The sequence below is a fragment of the Dendropsophus ebraccatus genome, chromosome 4 (genome assembly GCF_027789765.1).
Source record: "Dendropsophus ebraccatus isolate aDenEbr1 chromosome 4, aDenEbr1.pat, whole genome shotgun sequence".
Classification (NCBI taxonomy): Eukaryota; Metazoa; Chordata; class Amphibia; order Anura; family Hylidae; genus Dendropsophus; species Dendropsophus ebraccatus.
The window spans coordinates 57,059,926-57,076,889 of record NC_091457.1 but is presented as its reverse complement, the minus strand read 5'-3'; the positions used below and the strand labels follow the sequence as shown (position 1 = coordinate 57,076,889).

Sequence of the window (16,964 nt, the reverse complement as noted above, 5' to 3'; positions counted from 1 at the left end):
GGCCCCACATCCACAATGCTATACACCAATCCACTGCTTCTCAGAACAATCAGTGCTAACATCAGGAGTTAGTACACATTTTGATCAAAGTGTACATATACCACTTTACGGTTCCAGATTCGTGTGGGTCCCTAACCTAAACGGAGTAGCACTGGACAGCAAACCACCATTGGCACAACGCCATTGCCCATAAAGGGAGTGACCCAGTGTCCAACAACCCCACTCCTGCCAGCCCCACAGACACTGCGCTGCGGCAACAATGGCCGCCACAGATCACCCCACCATTATTGCTGCTTATTGCTATTTATTCTGCTGTTGCAGTTTCCGTTATTCAAATAGTGGGGGCCCATTTTATTTTTCTATGGGGCCCAATGAATTTTGGTTATGCTTTTGCTACCAAGTCATACTCAACATGGTTCTTGTGAGACTGCTTTCTAGGTGACGTCTTGAACTGGTAATAAAGCTATTAGATTCAGCTATATTGGACAAGGTTCCCCTTACATTACTAAAGCTGTGGCCAACCCCTACTCACCCATAACTATGTGTCCGTCTCATTATTTCATTGAAATTGTTGATTTGTTCTATACAGCTCCACAGTATTTGGTTTAATCCCGTCAATCTTCGTGGACGCGCTCTGCTTGTTACAAGAGGAGCTGTTCTCAGCAGCAGGTGCTGAGAGGAGAGAAAGAGAGAGAGAGGGAGGGAGGAAGGGAGGGAGGAAGGGAGAGACTGGAGGAGAAGGGAGGGAGCAAAGAGGAGGGAGGGAGAGAGTGACAGAAAAGAGACACACAGGAGAGAAACAGGGGGAAAGGAGAGAGAGACGGAGGGAAGCGGCAAAGGAGGGGACCACAAAGACCTGTCTGCCCTCATATAGTGGACATCATACAGGTAAGACCAGTCCTCTGGTGATATGCATGATTGGTCTGAGCTGTTCTGCTTCTGCAGCATCAGGTAGTGTCATGCAGGGTTTGCTACAACTCTGGTTACTCACCCCCTATCCCCTTTTCTTCCCTAGCCCATGCTTCTTATGCATGGCAGATGCCTGCTGTAGCAGAGACCCTTTCCTTAAGGATGCCCCCTCCCCATTGCCTTAGCTATGTCACCCATAAGATTAGAAGGTGGTTTAAACAGCAAAGCCTCATGGATCTCACTCTGTAAATGACTATAAAATACGGTATATAATTATGTGATCTCGCAATCTCGCGCACTGGTACTGGGTCTGCTTCTTATGTGTGGAGCTTCAATGCTTTGATCTACTCAGAGATGTGATTTGGAGGAGAGACAGATGGTGGGCACAGGATCTGCCTAGGAACATGAATCTAGGAATGAAAAATACCCCAGAGGCCATAAACCTTCATTGTATGAGAAAGCATTGTAGTGTTATCATCTACATGGCTTTATGGCTTTCAGCCTATTGAATGCAAGTCATTGGAACAGTCCTTAATAATTGCTCCAACAGCTTGCACTCTACTTTCACTGCATTCCCTATGTAACAGTGTTATTTCTTCTATATCGTGATATAGACTGTATTAACCACTGCAAGCAAATCAGCATCACAATTCCATAAGAAGTTCAGTGTAATCACTGTATCACTGTATCTAGATTAGTCCCCAGGTAATATACAAATATGTATATGTGTGTGTGTGTGTGTATATATATATATATATATATATATATATATATATATATATATATATATATATATATATATAGTCCCTGCCTTTATTCTTGCTTCCTGAAATTGGGATATCTGAGGTCAGTTTCCCAGGCTTTTGGTCTTTCACAAAGCAGGATGGGAGTGGCTGAGTGACTGTTTCTTAAATGCTTCAGGTCTGATGCAGATGGCTGCTGATTTCTAAATAACATGGACATAACTAGGGGAATGGGCTCAGGGTGCAGGATAGCATGGTTTTTAGTGAAATAGTTAACTATAATTGAAACAAGGCAAGGTGAAAGAAAGAAATCAGGAAGGTTTGTCAGGAAAAGACTGACGTTAAGCATATCTCCATGAGAAGAACAGGTGTTCAATGTGCACTGCTGAATCCTCAAGTGTGAAAAGTGACGCTCTGCATGGAATGATGGTTTGGGAGTTATCATATAGGTGTCAGTGGTTGCAGAGCATCGTATTAGTAACTTTTCTGGAATGTATCAAATATGATTGATTAACTGAATTCTACAAGAAAAGAATAGGATGGTGTACTGACAAACCTCATGCATGGGCAGTCTTACCCTGCCCAGTCTGGCTGGTCATAGTATTATCTTTTATGTCTTTTGATTGTGTGCTGATTATATTATAGTTTTCCTGTTCTTTCATGTCATCTAAACTACAACTCATTGTGAGGCATCCATAAGTTACATGATATAATATACACTCAGACCTGAAATAGAAGAAATCTGTGTTTTCTGTTCTTCACAATGGTGGCAGACATGGGCCTGCTGTAGTGATGTGCTCCATCCCTATGAAGTCAACCATGCTTGCACCATGTGCTCCTGAAAATAATCCTGTCATATCCCCATCAGCACAATGTAAGCATGCCAGCTTTACATAGCGATATGAGGACTTATATTTTTTTTACTTATTTTAATGGATCAGCTTGACAGGATCATATATATTCAAATGTTATGCTGTAGATGTTATTCCTATAGGAGTGCTAAAGAAATCCCTCACTTCCCTAGAGGATTGTATTCAGACTCGACTGGCCCAACAAACGCTAATCTGGTTGACCTAGGGTCTGGCACAATAATGAACACATGGTGCTCAATGCTTCTGCTGACAGATTACACATGCGCAAGACTCAGCTCCACCCACAAAGAAAGAGAAAGAAAGAGAAATAAGATACAGGTTACACAGAGAGAAGGGGGTTTGATCCAAAGAAAGAAATGTGACAGAACATAACAAACTCTCTTTTCAATGGGAAAGGTCCCAGCGGATATATTAAAGGGGTTATCCAGAAATATAATATTTTTTATATTTTACTGTGGTCGCTATAAACATAATATAAAAAGGATAATCACCTGCCTGGGTCTCCTGCAGCTACCGGTGTGGAGTCTTTCAGACCTCTGCTCATTACTCATCTTCCTATTTCCCAGACAGACTCATCTCAGAAGGAAATGTCTGCTTAGCCTATCAGTGGCCGCAGCAGTGTCCCACCTCAGTCAGTGTCTAAAAGCTGAGATGAGTCTATCCCGGAAGTAGGAAGCAGAGTGAGAGTGATGACACCACGCCAGGAGCTGCAGAGAATCCAGGTAGGTGAGTATTCCTTTTTTATAGCTGTCCCAGCAAAATATTAAGTAAGTATATGTGCCCAGACAACCCTTTTAAATAATTGCAGACTTCCATTCACTACTGGGGCCAAAAGAATGTCATTTTAGCCTTCCTTTGGCCAGTTTACCTTGGTTATATCATTGTATATCACAGAGTGTTGTATGCAATCTGTTAAGCTATTCTATACTGAGACATTCAGTTAAAAAAAAAGTATAAAACCATTTTTTTTGTCAATAGAAGTCTGTGCCACTTATGCCACACATCAATTGGATGTGTTCAATGGACTTATACATTGAGGAATCCTGTTGTACATTGCCAAGGACACTATAAGATGCAGTGTGATGGAAGCTTTTGTCTCCTTTGCTTTTACTATTTTTTGAAGGATTTATTGAAGGATGCAGATGTCAATGCCCCTTTTTATATCCTGCTCTTTTTTTTCATATGCATGCTATATAGTGAATGGGATACAAATATAAATCCAATTCCAAATAAGAGGGGAGGGGATGGGTTACTGATTGTTTACGCTGTTTGTAGCCTTTATTATACACAGTTTAACTTGTATTTAAAAATAAAAAAAAACAACAACTATTAACTTCAAAGATTCAAGAGGACACATTGTATCTTTCATCCAACTTCTGTGCTTCTAGAACATAGAAAACTGATTTTATTTTCCTGTGCAACGTGTCAAGCTCCAAGCTCCTGAAATGCTGCCAGCTGGAATGCTTCCTTGCATCCCTCTTATGTGTCGAAGCTGAGTCCAAAGCAGGGTCAGGTATGGGAGGGGGAGCAAGGAAACATTCCAATTTGCTAAACTTCAGGAGCTTGGGAACGCCTCTTTGACACTTTAAACAGGAGATCAAAAGCATTTTTCTACATTATGGAAGTACAAACAGATATATGAAAGGTACTATGTATCTTCTTGACCTAATAGTGTCCATAGTTTGGAACATGAATTGCAGGTGACAGATTAACCTCAATATAAGGTTTGGATGCCAAAAATAAATAAATACAATGAATAACGCTATAAAGTTGCGGAAAAAACATGACATTTTACTGAAAAAAAAATTTATGTAACCAGCCTAAGGGGATTTCACAAACAGAATTTTTAGGAAAAACACTGCATAATTTTAAGTTGTAGCCATAAGAGACTTCAAAAGGAACTTGTCCCTTCTGCTGTGTACCTCTGGCTTTGGAATTAAAAGCTGCATAAACTGCAGGGGAGGGGTAGGGTTATTATTCAGAAAGTCACCCATTTTGCACAATGTTTTTGTAATTTTTGTCAGTCTGCATCACTCATGCTAAGGGGGTGGGGGTGGCCTCTGCGCATCCCACATTTATTATATTTTTACTATTGTAATAAATGTGAATGGACTTGAGAAAAGGAGATGTTCTGGATGTGAGAAATGATAGAAAATGGTGTAAGTGCTTTGCTTAAAATGTATTTGGTTTTCACCAATGTGTTCAGTTTACATTTATCTATGACATGTCATAACATAATGTTGAGTGGATTTCCCTTTCAAGAATTTGTAGTACTTGACAAAACTCTTTCCCTAAAGCCATGAAATGTCTAGTGGCACAGCTGTTAGTAGTGTTATTAAGGTTATGTTCACACTATATTTGAGTTGTTCATCAGAGGATTATATTGGACATATTTTTCGATGTGTAACTCTAGCATACTATTGAACAGCAGCATATGTCACTGATTGGTTACAATGGGAAAAATACAAAATAACTGTATGCCATTCCACTCGATGGAGACCAAAAGGATACTCTTTTGGGCTATGTTCACACTATATTTAAAATACTGTACAGAAAAGGCGTCTGCTTTTTCTATTTAAAAAGAAGTCTGCTATTGCCACAATTCCACCTCCGTATTAAATAATGGATGTTGTTTGCGTGGACATCAAAATAATGATGACAATTATTTTTGGACGTCTTTTGCAAACATTGGACGTTATTTTTTAGTTGTTCACATACAGTTTTTGTTTTTTTACCATCCTTTCACCGTTTTTACTATTAAATTCAATGGACTTTTTTTTTATTTAAGACACACCCAAAGGCCATCAGTCCATCAGAACTAGAATCATGTACCAACAGCCATCATTGCTCTGCCCGAAGGCCAAACAGCGAAAAGACACACAACATTTTGAACTTGAAATGACAGATATAATTTTTTCTTTTAAAGAAAGGAAAAGAAAAAACGTGGTGTGAACATAGCCTTGACCTTTCTGATTATTTGGGCCTATGTTCCATTTAGCAGAGATGCTGAACATATTGACTCACTCAGATACAGTGTGACCCTAGCTTAGATTGCAGCTTCAAATAGTCACCTACTCCTGGAGTGTCTCAAGTCTACATAGAAGTTAAAATTTTCTGCCAACAAAGTCCAAACTTGTTAAAGATCCAATGAAGATAGAAGAATGGTGTAGAAAGTAAATGCACATTTCTAACCTGCTGGACATCTTATTGAAATCCTTCCTCAAGAAAGTTCTTACTTCTCCACTTCTTTTTCTCTAATTGCTAGAAAAATGGCTTGAGATAAACTATTGTCCCCGGCTGGAACCCACAGGATTAGCCTTGTAATATGGAGGAACCCTGCAGTAGGTATGACATTTCTCTGCAGCACCTCAACAGGGGAAATTAAGCATTACACAATCAATTGGTTATCTGGGCAATGCAGGACATGTCTTCCTGAGAGAGAGGATGACATGCTTTTTGTAACCTGTCTTCACTTTGCCTAACAGCTGAACAAACTGAGCACAGGACCATCCACTATTAACTCAGAATTTTCGAAATGGGGTGAGTGAGTTTCCCATTCCCTCTTTCCTGCATGACTGTGGCAAGAGACGACTGCTCCACTTAAACTCACCACTGTTGTATGGGTCTGGAGGAAAAGGAGACACAAAACCCGTTTTTGTGATCATGGGGTCTGTGTGATGGGCTCTTAGTAATCAAACTTTTTAAATCAACTGTCCTGTGATAGGTGACAAATGTATTTGGCAGGGAAAAAGTTTAACAAAATCAAGTGTAGAAATAGCACCACCTGGTGAGCAAGTGTATGGTGTAAGGTAAGATTCTGTTCCAGAATGTTATGTATAATTAGGTAAATATTTATTAGGTATCTATTATATACCTGTACATAATAATACATGTAAATGTTTTAGTAATTTAAAAGCTTTAAAAGTTCCAAAAGACTTCAGGTAATGGTTCTCATACAGTACACATGGTATATAGCAATATTATACTGCTTCTAAAATAAAGTTTTCTGTTTGTAAGTAGTAATTGTTAGTTTACATAGTGGTTCTCTATTATCTAAACAAAAAAAAACAGCCTTGTTGCCAACAGAGTGTAGTTTAATAAATTGAAAGTTGACTTGTGATTAGGTATTATTTGCATATAGATTTGTCCATCTATATTTGTCTCCTGTTCATATGGACGAGGAATATATGAACAAACAATCCGCCTCCTGACTGCCCCAATGCTATGTGGGAGGAATAAGATTAACAATATCAATTTAGAGAATTACATATGGTTACATATAAATAGTTACATAGTTGCTAAGGTAAAGAAAATACATGTCCACCAAGTCTAACCTATAATCCAGCCAAGAAAGGACGAGTGCAAGAACAACTGTAAGTAACGATCATTGACCTGTGTAATAGAATGAACAATTTAAGATCGTTCATCATAGCAGTCGTTTGAGATCGTTTATAGAAAAATCGTCCACTGTAATACCACCCTAAGACAGATTCTCTTATTGGCACCTAGGCCAGTCCAGTATTGCAACTGATACGTTGGATGCCATGAATGACCCCATTAACAAAAATGGGACTGGTTTTGAGATCAGTTTCCCTTCAGCCTTTTTCTACCATACCAGAACAAAACTTTACCCAACCAATGTATATACTCCAAATCCGAAAAAAAAGAAGTACAGAAGGGCAAAAAATATTAACTGTACACTAATAACAGGACAGGAGCATTGTGATGGTCATAGTAGACATGACGGACAATGTGTCTTCTAAATTTTGAGGGCCACAAGGCCCATACTAGTGATTTTTTTAAAGTGCTAAACGCAGCAGCGCATACACCGACAACAGCTGCTGCTAACATAACTCTCTCTTCCCAATCTTCTATCTCCAGTGATTTTTTTAGGAGCTCCAGTCGTATTGTAACAACTAATGATTACACGCCACATATTAAGCGCTTAGAGCATTTTTCATGCTTCAATGGTTCATTTGAGTTTAGTTGAAATACAGAGGGTGATAAGAAGCTTTGTGCGATGAGGGCTGAAACAGCATTACATAGATTTTATATCAACACTTGTTACTCCCTTTGGGCACTGTAGAGACCATTCAGAAGGGTAGGCATCTAATATTGTGGCTTCCAAGTAAGCCGTGTTTCTTGGAAGCAAAAGTGTTCCAATAATATTAGCCCAAGGGCTCCTTCATACAGTGTCTTTTTCTGGTATAATAAAATACATGAAAAATTGTAACATCTAAAACTTATAAAGACATATGTCAGAAAAAACACTAACTAGAGTGCTGTGGGCTGCACTCCCTGTGCCCCACATAGTAGTTACACATAGTGGTACCCCAATATAGTATTTAATCGCCCTCTGTGTCCCCACACTGTGCCAATATAGTAGTTACACACCCTCTGCACCAGCATATGGTAGGTTCCTACTGTGTGTCCATATAGTATTAAGAAACCCTAACCCTCCTTGCTCTCGTTTTGTAGGACCTAACACTGTTCCCAAATAGTAGTTAAAACCCCTCTGCACCACCACATGGTAGGCTCCCATACTGTGCCCCTATATAGGCCCCTTGAAAATAAATCCATCCACCTCTCCTTCTGCTCCCTAGCTGCCACTAAAGTGACTGCACTGCAAGACTCTCCCTTCCCATCCTGAGGATTCACATACCCTTGAAAGCTCACCCACCTAAAATGTCCGTCCAATCCCTGGGTACGCCCTCTTTTCCCTGTGAGATAAAGCCTTACACCCCTCCCGGGACTCCAAAAATGGCACAGAAAAACCAAACCAAAATGCCTTGGATGTATTTGTTGAGATCCCAACACTTGCTACTGTGGTCTGCTGCTAATTTTCTAGCTGCAAATTAGCATGCAGAGTCTGCTGCATTGCTGCCATATTTAAGCATGGCCCCAGGGAAACCCAAGTTACTTTTAGACTCTTTCGTATTCATATAACTCTACATACTTGGTGTCAAGGCTGAGTTCATATTTTTATGTGACACTTTGAATACAAATTTGCAGATATTACAAGGAACATCAGTATTCCATACTTGTATAAAAAGAGTGAAATTTCATGAATTTCATGTTAATGGAAGCTCTCTGTTATTTGCATAAAATAATTCATAATAAGTCATAGAATACAATAAATAATGTATTCTACTTTGGGCCTTATCCATTCTATATTTCATCCATTATGGAGAATTTAGTAGACAGTTCAAAGATACTTTAGACATAATGATCCAGGATTTTTAAGCAGGTCACACATGGTGACACCACCTATAGTTTTCTAAAAAGAAGTTCGGATATCAGCTTTGAGGATCATTTTAAATGATTCACAATGTTTTCACTGAGAGGAACGCTCACACTGAGACAGCTTCCTTTTGCAGACATACTTTTATAGCTATTACTATCTTCAGCTCACATTTTGCTTGGTAGAAACTCACCTGGTTAGGCAATATTGTCTGTAAGTAGGCCATAATAAAGAATACCTGTCATTCAAGGTAGGTATTCAGTATAGGCTGTGTGGTATACACATTGTGGTGTTTTACATGGAATATTGATTAGCCAATAAAACCACTGAGAGGTAAAGTGAATCACATTGATCATCATGTAACAATGACTCCTGTGAAAGATTGGGATATAGTATACTTCAGGTAAACAGTGAAGTTCATGTGCTAGAGGTAGAAAAAAAGGGGACGGTGTAAGAATCTGAGCAACTTTGACGTGGACCAAATTATGGTTGTATATCTAGATTAGATCATCTACATAACAGTAGGTCTCATTCCTGATGTGTAGTGTTTAGTACTTACCATATGTGATCCAAAGAGAGGCAACTGCTTCACCAGCTACAGTGTCATGGATTCATCAAACAGTGACCTGTGAGCATCAGAACTGGAGTAAGGAGCAATAAAATAAGGTGGCTTGGTCTGATGGATCACATGTTCTTATACATAACATGGATCATTGGGTGCATTAGCATCACTTTCCTGGAGTTGTGATGACGCCAGGATGTACAATGCAAAGAAGACAAGCCTTTAGAGGGCAATGTTCTGCTGGTAAATCCTTGGTCCTGGAATTCATGTGGAGATTACCTTAACGTGTACCACCTACCTAAACATTGTTGTAAATCAAGTACACCCCTTTATGACAGTATTCAATAATGACAGTGACCTCTATCAACAGGATAATGCACCCTGCTTTGCTGCAAATAGTGTTCATGAATGATCTGAAGAACATAACAGAGTTCAAACTGTTGACTTGGCCTCCAAATTCCCCAGATCTCAATCTAAGTGAGCATCTGTGGATGATCCAATCTATCCCAACATGCAACTTACAGGACTTAAAGGATCTACTGCTAATGTCTTGGTGGCAGGTAGTACATAACACCTTTAGAGGTCTTGTGGATTCCATGCCTGGATAGGTCAAACTTGTTCTGGCTACACATCATTAGGCAGACAGTAGTTTAAATATTATGTCTGATGTGTGTGTGTGTGTGTGTGTGTGTGTGTAGGGACAGATAAATACACATATGGTGGATCTGTATGCAAACAGAATACACCATATACCTGTCACACTGACAGCTGTATATTTGTCTGCCTGCCAGAAGCCATCAGATAATGATCTTAATTAGCCCCCTGAGCTCTTTTTGAAAACATATGTGATTTGTTCAGCTCAATTAAAGCCATGAAGTAGCACAGTGGCCCAAGGACTTGTGTGGACATCCGGATCCTTTACTGTATGCAACTGCATAGTCATTTAATGTTGTGTTTAAATTACTAATGTTTTTAAGATATTTTTGTGACCCCAAGATTTCTGCAAGATTTTAGCAGCATTAATAGCTATAGATGCCAAGTGTGTTCTAGGACATATTGTTTGTTTTTGATGCATTTATTTACTTAAAGGAGGCCCCCAGTCTGGATGTCTCCATGAATGTGCCACCCTTCATGGAGAGTGATTGGAGGGAGATATGCTTGTCAGCCAATGAGCAGCTGTGATGGGGCAGGGGGAGCAGGGCTCCATTACAGGGGCACAGCAGGAGAATGTGGAAAGTATGGCTTTCACGTCCTCCTCCTGACCTGCCTGAGCACGGTTTTTAAAACCAGGCTGATAAACCCCTCTAAAGTGGGTAAAAAAAATGGAGCAATGTGCTATCTATTACAGAATAAATATTTACACATGTTGTGGTGCCTGTCTGCACCCAACATGAAAAAGTGGGTGAGAAGAATATCTATTATTCATGTTGGGTGCAGACAGGCACCACAACATGTGTAAATATTTATTCTGTAATAGATAGCACATTGCTCATTATTTGACATTATAATGGCACTTTTTATTCTTTATATTTTATTTTATTTTATTTGGCATGTAATGGGATTTTTAGTCAAACATATTTATGAACATGTCTGTCTTTGAATATATTGATCAAATGTGTATATTCATTCCTTGTAAAATTATGTGTTCCTTCTAAGTGCTTTTAAGTATATTGAGGTCTCGGATTTATTTATTCATCTATTTCTCTTCTATATTATATCCAATCAGTGGTTTAATGTGGGTCTCCTTGGCAACTATGTTCCGCATGAGTGAGCATGCGTTGGGTCCTTTCCTCGATTCTTCCGGGTTTGAGCATGTCACGTGACTGTATGGACTTGTGACATGCGGTCACGTGTGTCTCTGGCCCGGAAGCGTTCGGGGGGATCATGTTCTTGACACTATGCGCCGAGAATCATGCAGGTGATTTTTATCTTCTTAATGTCTGTGATCGCTTGGCATTTTTCACCTGATTGGCTGGGGTTAATTAAAGCGGCCTATATAGTATCGGATCTCACGATACAGCGCCACCCCTCGATAAAGGCGTTTTAGCCGAAACGTACGTCGGGGCGCACGGCACTGGGCTTCTGTGTACTTACACATCCAAGGTATTGAATATCGTATTTTTTGATGCAACTGATGTTATTAGTCACGTTTGTTGGACCATACTAAGGGGAAGCTGTATTATGATACTCCCAGCGTTTTTACCTTTGGGTTATTTCCAATAGATGTTTGTTCACCATTAATGTATGTAGCCCATGTGTCTTGCCAATCCAGTTTTGTTTTCTCTATCTGTTATTTCACATGTATTTTAAATTAAGTACCAATAAAGTATTTTTATCAATATCATTTGGGTTATCAGCTACATATTTTTATAGGTTGTGTTGCTAGTTAGTGCTGAGTTATTCCCTTAATATTTTTCCCGATACGGTTTATGACACTAGTCGGTTATTGGAAGCAGGGAAGTTAGTCTCACTGTGGCATATAAGTGTTGTTGTATGTTCCCACACAGTAGTATTGCTCAGTATTTTGCAACCAAAACCAGGAGTGGATTGAAAACACAGAAAGGCTATGTTCACACACTGTTGAAATTGAGTGGATTGCCATAATTTATTGGCAAATAACGTCTGTTGTTTTAACATAACATCCACTCAATTTCAACAATGTGTAAAAATAGCCTTTCTGTGTTTTCAGTCCACTCCTGGTTTTGGTTGAAAAATACTGAGCAAAAATACTGTGTGTGAACAAAGCCTGAAGCTAAAGTCACATTTTCAGCCTTATTTTAAGCCATTTTTTGCACAAGTCTATGTTCGCACACATTGTTTTTTTCCAGCTGTTTTATTTGCTTTTTGCCCATCTTTTAAGCCATTTCCAGCTGAAAAAGGACCAAAATACTATGTGGGAACATATCTTATAGATGTAATATTGGCCTATTTAGCAATTACAGTTGTAGCAGCCTGTTTATGAGCCAGTTAGCTCAGGATGACAAGTGCTGTTCTTGTTTAGCAGAGTACTTCAGAGCATGGAGAAACACGCTGAAAAAATAAATGGAAAAGGGTTCTTTAATTTAGGCTTTATTCATATACGCTATATAGCCAAAAGTGAAACTGGCTCAGTTGCCCCTAGCAACCAATCAGATTCCTCATTTCATTCCTCACAGACTCTTTGGAAAATGAAAGGTGGAATCCGATTGGTTGCTAGGGGCAACTGAGCCAGTTTCACTTTACACCATGTTTGATAAATCTCCCCCTACAGTGGTGCCTTGAATTACGAGCTTAATTGGTTCTGGGACCGTGCTTGTAATCCAATTCCACTATTAAACCAAAGCAAATTTTCCCATAAGAAATCATTGAAATGCAAACAATTGGTTCCACACCTTAAAAATAATGATTTTATACTCTGAATAACATGTAAAACAAATACAAACATTTATAAACAGCTGAATATGTGATATTATAAGTTACTGTACAGTATAGTAGTCAGCATGCGGAGTACAATGTATAGTAAGGGCATAAACCTGAAAAAACTGCAGCAGTTTGTAGATACAGGATGGAACTGCAGATCCTCATAACGCAGTAATGTAGTACAAAAAGCTAGAATAGAGAAGCAGGGCTGCTGTCAGAGGGCTGTGTGGTCACATGACAGCAACGGAGAAGGAGTGTGTGATCAGCATGGACCAATCAGGACTGACAGAGACTGCAGGGAGCATGAAGGAATGAGCAGGACATATGTGGGTACATACATGCAGCACTCTCTGTGGAGAGAGGGATTACAGCTATAAAGAGATTACCTCCATGGTCCTGTCCCCTGATGCAAGCCCCAGCCTGAAGTGGATCTGCTATGATTTGGAAGGTGAGGGAGACTTCCATGGTCAGAGTACAGTGCTGTAGACCCCGCTATGCAGGCCATGCCCCTCCCCCCCTCGCCCTCCCACCCAGTACAGGGAGCTCTTAAACCAAAACAATGCTCTTAAACCAAGTCACAATTTTGAAAAACTGTGAGCTCTTAAACCAAAACGCTCTTAAACCAAGTTACTCTTAAACCAAGGTACCACTGTATATATATTTGACTATATGAATATGTTGGAAATCCTATTCCAAAGCTCTAGTTGTTAGAATGCAGTCGGACCCTATTTTGTGGCTATAACTGCTATTCTAGGATGGTTTTCTGTAACATTTTGGAGAATTTATGTGGTCAGGCACTGATCTTGGATTAGAGGGTCTGGCTCAGCATCAGCACTTTAATTCATACCATAAGTGAAGTTGAAGTAAAGATTATGTGAAGGCCCTCACATTACTCCACATCAAACACATCAGACCATGTCTTCATGATGCTCGGCTTGTACAGGAGTACAGTCATGCTTATACAGGAAAAGGCCGTCTCTAAATTGCTGCTACAAGGTTGGAAACATACAATTGTCTAAAATATCTGTAATCTGTATCATTTACATTATTCTTCACTGAAAATAGGGGCCTAACCCAAACCCTGACGTACAGCCCCATGCCAGTATCCTTCCTCCACCATTATATGACAACAAGCAGCATGCATTCCAGTGGGTGGTATTCTCCATGCATTTGCCAAACCCAGATACATCCATCACACATAGATACATATACCACCAGCCAGTGCCTCACATTGTATATGGTGAGTTTAGGTTTCTGAGTAGCTTCTCAACCATAGAAACCCAATTTGATAAAGGTCCCAACACAGTTCTTGCGCTTACGTCACTTGGCAATTTAGAGCTCTCTAGTGAGTGATGCAAGAAAGGATAGGTGATATTTATGTACATATATATGCCTGTCTTAAAGGGGTTGTGTCATTAAAGTATAACTAGCATTTTTTTAAATTCTGACGTGTCATAGTGACATTTCAGAAGTGCGTATTGGTTGGGGTCCTGCTGCTAAGAACCCCGCCGATTGCTAGAACAAAGGGCAGATTGATGAATGGACGAGAAGTCTACAGCATTCATCTCCCTGTAGCAGAGATAAAGGGGCATTGGTCTATTGATCAGACCCCGACCAACATGCACTTCTAACATTTCACTAAGACAAATCAAAAGTTTTTAAAGATGGTAGTTACGCTTTAAGCAACGACCTCCCGAGGAAGCCGGCAGGCGAAACGTGCGCCAGGGTCTGAGGTGGGGTCCCCCATTCTAAATGTACTTACATGGTATTACCAGCAAACTGTGGTAAGTTTCTTTATCTTTACCTGTATGTGCTATGTAGCATGCAATAGGCAATTGTAGAGTTAGGCATTTGCAGCTGGTTTGGTTAGCAGCAACTATATTTTTGCTATTTAGCAACTATATGTTAACAGCCTGATATAAATGAGTCCCATCTATATTTTGTATATATTATCCTTCACATTGCTTGTTGATGCTCTTGTCAGGATTGAGCTAGATACACACTGCCATATGTACCTTATTTATGTGTGTATATGATAGATTGCTGATATTATTACTATTGTAAACATCTGTACTACTTCATGAATTGGTGAGACCCCGCACTATATGTTATTCTATGTTTTATTGGGGGTGTTTTTAATAATAAAAAAAAAAATTGGATATTAAAATAAAGTATATTTATCGTAAATATTTGGTTGTCATTCATGTTTTGGAGAGTTGTAGGTGTATACACTTTAAAGTTGGAAAACCAGATGTGTACTACATGTAAAGGAGTGCAAATATGCTGTTTTAGTAAAATAACTTACATCCCAGAACTGTTTTCTCCCCATGGATTTCAACACTTCCTTGTTTCCTCTCTAAACTGTGCCCCTACTGTTGCCATGCAGTGCAAACACTTTCCCACATTTCCCCCTGCTTGCAGGCTCAGTGGAGACCAACTGCCAGTACTTCCTGGAGACTGAGCATGCCTGGCCCATCTTAGTGGGCACATGGGGGTTAGTAAGTCTATATCTTTCAAACAGTACCATTTTAGAAAGGCTTGTACATTTGAAATGTTTATTTTACATAATGCATCAGTTTAAACCTAGTTTTCTTAATGACATAACCCCTTTTTATGTTGTCTAATGGGGCAGTGTTAAACAAGATTTTAAAAAATCAAGTTTTCCCTGATTATCCTGTACTCTAAACCCCATAATTACAAGCGTAATGTTAGAATAAAAAAAATATATATATCTAAGAGGAATGTTTTTTAAATGTAGCTCTTCCAATTCTCATCATCATCTTTGAGATGTTCCTACACCTTGATTGCAGTCCACCAAGATTCAAATACCGAGCATTTGGGTTTCGCGCGAGCTTGAATTTACTGGAAGTTCGTTAATCTCTAGAGTCACTCGTCATTACGTATTGGGTCAAGATTGATGGGATTTTTTTGCACATAAAATGTGAAAGGGTCTAAAGACCCTTTGCAACAGTGTGCATTGTTTTGAATGCATTGTGATATATAAATGGATTATCATAATACTCTCTGATATGAATGAATAGAACTGTCTCTGAACCTACTTTGTTTTAGCTGTGACATCAGTACATCAGCTGCCTCCTGTTACTGCTATCAGCTCCATAATGGCATGTGCCTCTCACTACTTGGCAGGCAATTTTTATGGGCAAGCTTTTCCTATTGTCTCTAGCATTTTGGCCACCAGTTTGGACTTGTTCATTTGGAAGGATTTTCATTCTACATCTGCAGTTTCTTTTAAGTCTGCAATGTCTTTCCTTGCCTTGCTGAACTTGCATACTCACACTGCCTACTCCCAATACTCAAAACCCTTTACCAGAATCTGTCTCTCCTGCCTCTATACGTCCTGCAGTAGGCTACATCTTCATAACATAAGACAGATTAAAACCAAACACATCCTATTGACCTTTATGCAATTTTTCAAGAACAGTGACAAAAAAAAATCACTACTTGCTGATATTCTTGCTGTTAACTATAACAAGGCATCAGATAGAATCTCCAACACAAGTGAGACCATACACTAAGAAGGCCAACTTTTCCTAACCTATTAGGACACTCTATGTAATAAAGGGGTACCCTTTCTAGGACTTTCACCTGTTAGCCAGCATGGAGAGTATCTAAGGAGAACCTTGATTATGTGTAGGTGGATATTCACATGCAGCAGATTGGATACAAAAATTCTCTCTGAAAATCTCTTCTGTTTATCTGACTATGGGTTGTTTTGATGACACATAAATCATTTTTGCAAGCCCTATTCAGACAAATGGAACTAATATTTATGCCACAAATCTTCCACATGTGAACATAAGCATCATTTCCCCTGAGATATATTTACTATATGGTTCTTCCACACATTACAGCTGATGATCAAGGATTCCAGAAGCAGAACATGTTGTGATCATCTTATAGATAGGAAATACAAGGGGAAAACCCCTGTCAATATATAATTTAACCCTATTTTTATCTTGACTTTTAGACATACCTGGTAATGTGTTGATACACTTCCCCCCTGTTTTATAAGCGAATGAATAGAGAATCTATTTCCGTCATGAAACTATTTGGATTATCACAAGGGCCTGACACCTCTCCATAAACTGCCCTTAGCGTCTAATGAGCAGCTCATACATCACTGCTCTAGATCACGGCTCATTTGTAAACATAGCGCTGTGTTAGTAAGCCTGAATATGCTGTTGACATACCATAGCGACATGTATGCACTGGTTTCC

The 16,964-nt window shown here is 39.4% G+C and overlaps 1 protein-coding gene and 1 long non-coding RNA gene across 3 annotated transcripts in view; one reads left to right on the top strand and one right to left on the bottom strand.

Moving 5' to 3' along the window:
* Positions 1-797: 797 nt before the first annotated feature.
* The window catches only part of SMPD3 (sphingomyelin phosphodiesterase 3), a 115,410-nt gene continuing 99,243 nt past the window's right edge, over positions 798-16,964 (top strand). For both annotated transcript variants that reach the window (XM_069968417.1, XM_069968418.1), the window contains exon 1: positions 798-888. The gene's annotated coding sequence lies outside the window, so the exon portion shown is untranslated. The remainder of the gene's footprint in view (positions 889-16,964) is intronic.
* Positions 6,623-15,146, bottom strand: LOC138789659 (uncharacterized). The gene is made up of 3 exons (XR_011362753.1): positions 15,032-15,146; positions 9,325-9,391; positions 6,623-6,746 (listed from the first exon to the last, which is right to left on the bottom strand). It is a non-coding gene; the product is annotated as an uncharacterized lncRNA (long non-coding RNA).